This window comes from Anomaloglossus baeobatrachus, chromosome 4 (assembly GCF_048569485.1).
Source record: "Anomaloglossus baeobatrachus isolate aAnoBae1 chromosome 4, aAnoBae1.hap1, whole genome shotgun sequence".
NCBI classification, from domain to species: domain Eukaryota; kingdom Metazoa; phylum Chordata; class Amphibia; order Anura; family Aromobatidae; genus Anomaloglossus; species Anomaloglossus baeobatrachus.
Window position 1 is genome coordinate 661,720,864 of NC_134356.1, and position 8,233 is coordinate 661,729,096.

Here is an 8,233-nt window from a genome sequence, read left to right on the forward strand (position 1 = left end):
CTCGTCTGGGATCGCTGGCGCTCGGGTCTGGTGCTTCTGCTCCTCGGTGGCTCGAGCACGGGGCCGGACCCGGGGCTCGAGCAGCGCCTCCTCGCCCACGAGTGAAAAGGGGAGGTTAGTGGTGGGATGTTTGGGGATGTCGGTCGTGACGCCACCCACGAGTTGTGGTGATAGTGGGCACCACCGCTGCTGGTGACGGGGAATCCCGGGAGCGATGGCGGAGAGCAGCTGAGGTGTTGACCCCTCCGTGGGTAGGGGCTGTTGGTCCCGGGGGCCCCGGTTGGGGAGTAGGGAGGAGGTATAGGTGCAGGTGCCGATGCGGGGAGGCAGTGTGGGCGTGGGTGCAATGTTGCGGTGCAGCGTGGTGCCGGAGGGCACTGTTGTACTCACTCAGACACAGAAGGACAGAGTCTCTGGTAAACCAAACGGCTGGATGGACGGGGCCCACAGCCGGCTGCGGTGTTCTCACTCTCCCCGGATGGGTTGATGGCGGCTATCGTTTTCCTGCACCTGTGTAAGTGTATTTGACTCCTATGGCTTCCCATGGGTAGTCCGCTCCCCGGCGTGTACGTGTCGGGAGAGCCCGTTTGCCCGCAGCGCTGGCCCTTGGATCTCTGGCCCTTGGCGGGGGCACTTATCCGGACGGGTTGGGCTGTTGCCTTCTGACGGAACTTAGGTGGGAATGAACCCCTGAGGTCCAGACCGCAATCAGACAATTTGACCTTTACGGCGGCTCCTAGCCTGGTCGGGGTCTGAGTACCCTGCCTTGGTGCTTGGCGTTCGGTACCGGCGGGCCACCGCCCGACCCCGGTCCTACGGTTCCGCTGACCTACACCACCTCCTGCAGACGGCCACCACCGTCTGCTGACCTTGCTGTACGTGCCTGGGCTCCAACCCAGACACCAACAGTTTTTACTCCTCTCACTTTCACTGTCTACCACAATCTACTGTCTTTTCCCGCCTCCAGGCCTGTGAACTCCTCGGTGGGTGGGGTCAACCGCCTGGCTCCGCTCCACCTGGTGTGGACATCAAGCCTGGAGGGTGGCAACAAGGGTTTGATTGACTGGTGTCACCTAACCAGGGGAGGGTGTGTGTGTGTGTGGTGTTAGTGTACTGTGACCCCTGGGGGTCCAGGGCATCACACCCGCCCCCGTATTTTGTGCGTCACGGGCAATTAGTTGCCCGTGGCGCACAAAGTCGTTAACCCCCGTCACACGTACTTACCTGCTGTGCGATGTCGCTGTGGGCGGCGAACATCCGCTTCCTGATGGGGGAGGGACATTTGGCGTCACAACGACGTCACACAGCGGCCGGCCAATAGAAGCGGAGGGCGGAGATGAGTGGGACGTAAACATCCCGCCCACCTTCTTCCTTCCGCATAGCTGGCGGGTGCCGCGGGACGGAGGTAAGCTGCTGTTCAACGTTCCCGGGGGGGTCACACGGAGCGGCGTGTGCTACCCCAGGAAAGATGAGCAACCGGCGCCATTTTAATTAAACGAGATTATGAAACCGAGCGACGAGTACACGACTCACGATTTGTGAGCGATACTGCGTCGCTCGGAGGTGTCACACAGCCCAACGTCGCAAGCAATGCCGGATGTGCGTCACAAAAAACGTGACCCCGACGATCTATCACACGATAGATCGTCTCGTGTAAAGCACCCTTAAGGACATGGATTACTGGAACCGTGCCCTGTGGTTTGAAGAGACCACAATAAACTTAGTTGGTTCAGATGGTGTCAGTGTGTGTGGCGGTAACCAGATGAGGAGGACAAAGACAAGTGTGTCCTGCCTACAGTCAGCCATGGTGGTGGAGGGTCATGGTTTGGGGCTCCATGAGTGCTGCCGGCTGTGGGGAGCTGAATGGCAACATGTGCTATGACATACTGAAGCAGAGCAAGATCCCCTCTCTTCTTATTCCAACAGGATAGTAACTCCAAACACATCCAAGACGACCACTGCCGTGCTAAAGAAACTGAGAGTAAAGGTGCTGGACTGGCGTAGCGTCTCCAGACCTAAACCCTATGGAGTATCTGTAGGGCCTCCTCAAACAGAAGGTGGAGAAGAGCAAGGTCTCTAACATCCACCAGCTCTGTGATGTTGTCATGGAGGATGGAAGAGGATTCAGTGGCTCCTGTGACGCTCTAGTGACCTCCAGGCCCAAGAGAATTAAGGCAGTGCTGGAAAATAATGGAGGTCATGCGAAATATTGACACTTTGGGAACAATTTGGCCATTTTCACTTAGGGGTGTACTCACTTTTGTTCCCAGCAGTTTAGACATTAATCGCTGTGTGCTGAGTTATTTAGGAGGGCACCAAATTTCCACCGTTATACAAGCTGCACACTGACACTGTACATTGTATCACAGGGTCAGATCTTCAGTGTTGTCCCATGAAAAGATGTAACAAAATATTTACGAAAATGTAAGGGGTGTATTTGTTCTTGTGATATACTGCACATTATGACCCCCCCACTTAGTTTCCTATATACATTATGAGCGCCCACACAGACTCCTAATACATGCAAACATTCCATGCACATAAAAAAAATACCACATATCTCACTCCCGTTACCATGTTACTCTGCTCAGGTCTCCAGTGCACTGACGCTCCACACAGCACAAGTGATGCTGTGATGGCGTTGCGTCAGTTGTGCCTCACATTGATTAGTGGAAGATGGAGCCAGTGGACCCTCCTCCACTAATGTGTTCACTGCTTTCTAGATCTTACGAATGTAAATATCTGTGACCTTAGAAAACATGGAACAGGGTATGGTGGTGGCGGAGAGCACGGTAAGGCCCATGGTCCACTGTTTTCAGCCATTTGTCTGTCGCGGTCCGCGGGCCGGAATGGAACAGCCATAGGGCTGAATGTGGCCTGTGGGTCAAACTTTGCCCACCCCTGTTGTAGACTGTAAGCCTCGAGGGCTGTGCCCCTTCCCCCTCTGTTCCAGTCTGTCAATATTAGTTTGTTCATTATATTTTGCATGTATACCCTTTTTCACATGTACAGCACCATGGAGTTAATGGTGCTATAAAAATAAATAATACTAATAGTGAAAACTGACACACAGACCAAACACTGATGAAAATCGATCATAGCAACCTGAATAAACTGATACCTTAATATCTGTGATCCAATGTCTTATTCCTGAAAAATCCTTGTTTTTCTGAATATATAAATGAGCTGTTAAGATCTATGGGCCGAATACAGATCTCCCTGAGAATCTGCCTCAATGGATTATTGTAAATGAAAGGGGGTGTTAGCAGTAGCGTAACTAAAGACGAAGGGCCCAGTGCAAGATTTGGTCCTGGACCACCTCTTCCTGGAGGTTGATCAGACGTATGGGCCCTTGTAGCATTCTAAATCCTATAAAAACATACTTGTTGCCCCCCCATTATATAGTAGTAATGTCCACCATCCTGCACTAATGTCCCCCATCCTGTACCCCTTTCTGGTGTATATGTCCCCCATCCTGGTATAGTATCCCCCATCCTGCTGTAATGTCTCCCATCCTGGTATAGTGTCCCCCATCCTGCTGTAATGTCTCCCATCCTGGTATAGTGTCCCCCATCCTGCTGTAATGTCTCCCATCCTGGTATATATGTTTCCCATCCTGGTATAATGCCCCCCCTTTCCTGGCCCCTTACTGGTATATATGTCCCATTTTCTAGAGCTGTTCTCTAATGCATACAAAACCCCTCTTTCTCACCTTCCCCTGTTTCCATGAGGCGCAGTGTGTATCTGCTATGGATGATGGGCACGCCAAAGTCAGCTACTGCCTATATAGTGGTGCAGAAAAAAAGACTGACAGCACTGCGAAAACTGCAATGTGAACAGGTGCATAACTGAACATGACATAAAATTACAAAAAAAAAGACAATTTGCAATCTTAAATGCTAAAGCATGAAAACCATGAATGTAAGAAAACGGCCATATTTATATTTGCCCAGTTGCAACGCCACATTGCAGTTTTGGGAGTGCCATCAGTCCTTTTTCCTAGATTAATGGGGGTCATGCCTTCTGACTGTGCACCCTTCCCCCACTAGCCACAGGAAATTTTATTTATTGCAGCAGTTTCCAACTTGCCCATACACAGGAGGTTTTTAAACCCAGAGAGAGGCTTCAGTTCAGAGTAGATTCCCAGTTACAAGTTATGCTGTGACGTGGCGACTGGGCAGATATAAAAATGGCCATTTTTGTATACTAAATATCTCATTTTCTCTTAGATTTCCTTTAGCAGTATTGCATATCTATATTCTTACATTCACGGCTTTCTTGCTTTTGCATTTCAGAGTGCAAACTGTCTCTTTTTTTGTAATCTTTTTTTTATATAGTGGTACAGAGAACCAAAGGGTTTCTGCGCCACAATGCATTTCAGCTGAATGTGTGTCATCGTCGGGTGCACATCTAGCTGAAATAGGCACTGGCATTGGCAGGCCTCCCTCCTGAACGGGTCCAGCCATTGTGGCATCCTCTGCAACCGCGTTCGTTACATCCCTGGGGGTTACCAGTGTGAAAGGTAGATCAAGAGAGCAGACTGTCAGTCATTACATGTCTCACACTGGAAATACATGGATTTATTTAAAATAAGTTCAGAGGTATATTCTCAAGAAGATCTATGTTCGGCCCATAGATCTTAACAGCTCATTTACATACAAAGAAAAATGTGGATTTTTCTGAAATAAGACATCAGATCCCAGACATTAAGGTATCATTGTATTTAGCTTCGTATGACCTACAATCCTTTCAAAAAGAAGTACGTCTACTGTTGTTGGCATACACAGTAGTAAGATAAAACTCCGCTAACAGATGAACATCAATTTACAATGGATTCTAAAGGGCGCTTTACACGCTACAATATATCTTACGGTGTGTCGGCGGGGTCACGTCGTAAGTGACGCACATCCGGCATCGTAAGGTACATTGTAGCATGTAACAGCTACGTGCGATTGCGATTGAACGGTAAAACGTTCATCGCACGCACGTCGTTTAATTCCTAAAAATTGAACGTCAGTTTGTTCATCGTACCCGGGGTAGCACACATCGCAGTATGTGACACCCCGGGAACAATGAACAGATCTTACCTGCCTCACCGGCAATGCGGAAGGAAGGAGGTGGGCGGGATGTTTACGTCCCGCTCATCTCCGCCCCTCCGCTTCTATTGGCCGGCTGCCGCGTGACATCAATGTGACGCCAAACGTCCCTCCCACTCCAGGAAGTGGACGTTCGCCGCCCACATCGAGGTCGTATGGACGGGTAAGTACGTGTGACGGGGGTTATTCATTTGTGCGACACATTCAACAAATTGAACGTGCTGCACATACGATGGGGGTGGGTACGATCGCATACAATATCGTATGCTTAATTGCAAGGTGTAGAGCAGGCTTAAGATTACAAAAAGCAACAGATCTGTTCAGTAAACTATAAATTATATTTTTATTGTATTTTACAGGTATTTATGATTGTGCAGTTATTAAGTACATACACAGTTTTACATTTGTGCATGTTTTTTGTATTGTTTAGATTTTATTCCCTTTTTTCCTGCAGCAGGCGTTTCAGGGGAAAAGTCCTATTACATGAAGACTATTCAGATGTATGGCTGTCCATGTAATACAGGGCTTGTCTTCATGCGTCAACCCCTCTAACATTGCTGTAGTAGCCACGTGTGACTGGTGACCAGCACTTCCACCTATTGTCTCCTTCTTTCGACCCCTCCAAGAACCAGGAGGAGCCCACGCTACGTATTTGTATTAGCATTGCTCGGACATGGCATGCAGTAACATTCCTTTAATCCCAAATAACCAGTTTACTGGATTCTGTACTATTTGACGGCTAATTATAATTACTGGACTTCTGACCTCTTTATTTTACCCTTCATTACATTGTGTATTATGTAGTGGTTGTAGAGGCTGCAGCTCAGTGCACAGAGGAGACGTGTGCAGTGTCGGAGAGGTATACGGCTCTGTGTACAAAGGTGACGTGCAGTGTCGGAGAGGTATACGGCTGTGTGTACAAAGGTGACGTGCAGTGTCGGAGAGGTATACGGCTCTGTGTACAAAGGTGACGTGCAGTGTCGGAGAGGTATACGGCTCTGTGCACAGAGGTGACGTGCAGTGTCGGAGAGGTATACGGCTCTGTGCACAGAGGTGACGTGCAGTTTCGGAGAGGTATACGGCTCTGTGTACAGAGGTGATGTGCAGTGTCGGAGAGGTATACGGCTCTGTGTACAGAGGTGATGTGCAGTGTCGGAGAGGTATACGGCTCTGTGTACAGAGGTGATGTGCAGTGTCGGAGAGGTATACGGCTCTGTGCACAGAGGTGACGTGCAGTGTCAGAGAGGTATACAGCTCTGTGTACAGCGCTGCGGACAATCTTACATGTGTGAAGTGGTTAATTCTCTACACACATCTAACTTCCCTTCTTACAGTTCTCCTTTCCACTAATAATAGATTTGGGGAGGGCGGCGAATGCTGCAATCTCTCTGATATTCTGATTTCACCAAACTTTAGTGGTGTATCGATCGCCCGCACATACATGTGTCATGCTGAGCACAGCGATGTGCGGAGGATACAGAAATGTGAGCCCAGCAAAAGGGTAAAATTATACCCCGAGAATGGACGACGGCAATGTACAAAGGGTAGAGTGCAGGCTGGTAAGGTATACATAAGTATAACAACAGGTAGGTAGATGGATAGATAGATAGATAGATGGATAGATAGAGGGATTGATAGATAGATAGATAGAGGGATAGATAGATAGATAGATAGATAGATAGAGGGATAGATAGATGGATGGATAGAGGGATAGATAGATAGATGGATGGATAGAGGGATAGATAGATAGATAGATAGATAGATAGATAGAGGGATAGATAGATAGATAGATAGATAGAGGGATAGATAGATAGATGGATAGAGGGATAGATAGATAGAGGGATAGATAGATGGATAGATAGAGGGAGGGATAGATAGAGGGATAGATAGATAGAGGGATAGATAGATGGATAGAGGGATAGATAGATAGAGGGATAGATAGAGGGATAGATAGATAGATAATAGATAGATGGATAGAGGGATAGGTAGACAAATAGAATGAGGAATAGTTGAGGGATAGATAAATAGATGTACAAATAGATAGATAGATGAGGGATAGATAAATAGATAGCTAGATAGAGGGATAGATAGATGAGGGATATTTACATAGATGGATAAATAGATAGAGGGATAGATAGAGAAATCGATGGATTTAGATAGATAGATAGATGATAGAGGGTTAGATAGAGGGATAGATAGAGGGATAGATAGGTAGATGGATGGATAGTGAGATAAATAGAGAGATAAAAATACATGGCTGAAATGGAAAGCAATGAACAGAGATAAAGAAATACAGTAGAGATAGATAGTAATACAATATAAAACATCAAAAAATATTCTGATAGATAGTAATAAAGATACATCGATGATAGAAGAAGGGATGAACTGAGATAAAACAATACAAGACAGATAGAAAATAGATACATAGAACATAAACACATAGATAATTGTAATAGAAGATAAAGCTACAGGGAATATTCTGTGAATAGGTATGAGATATAAATAGATAAATCGATTCACATAAGATAACACATGGATAAATTCTCAGACTTACCCGGGTCACAAACCAGGCAGAAATTATATGAACTCCTTTTTCTTAGAGGTGGGAGGTAAAAGTCATCTCCAGGTAATTGGGTGGGTGTGGTGTCTTCGATAGCAAGTTTATGGGGGTCTTGCTGAATTTTTGCTCATGGTCTATGTAAGTGTGCAATCCACTTTGCAACTGGAAAGGTGGAGTTACTCCACAGTAAGGGGAGGGAGGACCAAGGGAGACCAGTACATAGGGAGGGGGGTTTCCTTCTCTCCTTGGTCAGAGGAAGTCTGGGTCTATAGATAAGAGAAGGGGTCCGGTCTGTCCAGACTGATAAGAACAATCCTTCAAATCCCCCCCCCCTCCATTCCATAACAACCGGGAAATTTTTCTATATAAATATATATGTGTGTCTTTGTGTTTTCACTTTTTTTTTTGTAAAGGTTATTATGGAGCTATCTATCGCCTCATTGGTCCGATGCCAAACTCATAAATACCTTTATATATTCAGTATCACTGTGACACTGACTGAAAATGACCAGAGACCGTCTATCAGAAGGTGACCACACAGCAGACATCATCAGGGCAGTGCATTGGAAACTAATGT

General features: G+C 47.0%; 1 protein-coding gene across 1 annotated transcript in view; it reads right to left on the minus strand.

Annotated features, from left to right (window-relative positions):
* The window catches only part of LYL1 (LYL1 basic helix-loop-helix family member), a 58,620-nt gene extending 50,825 nt beyond the window's left edge, over window positions 1-7,795 (minus strand). The window contains exon 1 of the mRNA XM_075346557.1: window positions 7,651-7,795. The gene's annotated coding sequence lies outside the window, so the exon portion shown is untranslated. The remainder of the gene's footprint in view (window positions 1-7,650) is intronic.
* Between the last annotated feature and the right edge of the window lie 438 nt (window positions 7,796-8,233).